The following is a 473-nucleotide window of genomic DNA, read 5'->3' as shown; positions in this document are numbered from 1 at the left end:
TCCCTGAGAAGTATTTCCACTGAGTTAGCAGTGATCCCCTTCTCCCACGGCCTCTGATGTGTTTGCTGCAATAAAACTGCTGCTGCTCCCTTCAGCTGGAGCACAGGTGTCAATTCAGCTTCCACGGAATGTTAATTCCTGCCAACCGGCACAGCACCCACCCCGAGTTGTCACTTTGTTGGCTGGCACACTTCTCCCACGTCTGCTGCTTCAGGAAGGGTATCACCTGTCTTGCAGAGACTATCGACTCCAATGGACCTCAATCTCAGTCAAAGCTCACCACAAGGGAGCCAGGCTTCTGCAGAACCAGAAAGTCAACTCTCCCAATGCCTCTTGCTGGGACTTTAGGCTGCAATGTCATAAGCAGCTTCCCCAACCACGTTGCCGTTCCAGCTATCCTGACTGCATAGTTTCCTTGGGACGTTCGTCTCCTAACCCACAGCTTTTCACCTAGCCCAGCATTTGCACCTGCC

The 473-nt window shown here is 52.6% G+C and overlaps 1 protein-coding gene across 1 annotated transcript in view; it reads right to left on the bottom strand.

Annotated features, from left to right (window-relative positions):
• The window catches only part of PPARA (peroxisome proliferator-activated receptor alpha), a 14828-nt gene that overhangs the window by 6424 nt on the left and 7931 nt on the right, over window positions 1-473 (bottom strand). The gene's annotated exons all lie outside the window — the stretch shown is intronic.

This window comes from Acanthisitta chloris, unplaced genomic scaffold (genome assembly GCF_000695815.1).
Source record: "Acanthisitta chloris isolate BGI_N310 unplaced genomic scaffold, ASM69581v1 scaffold16559, whole genome shotgun sequence".
Taxonomy (NCBI): Eukaryota; Metazoa; Chordata; class Aves; order Passeriformes; family Acanthisittidae; genus Acanthisitta; species Acanthisitta chloris.
The sequence above is the reverse complement of the archived record's forward strand: the minus strand, read 5'-3'. Positions and strand labels throughout refer to the sequence as shown.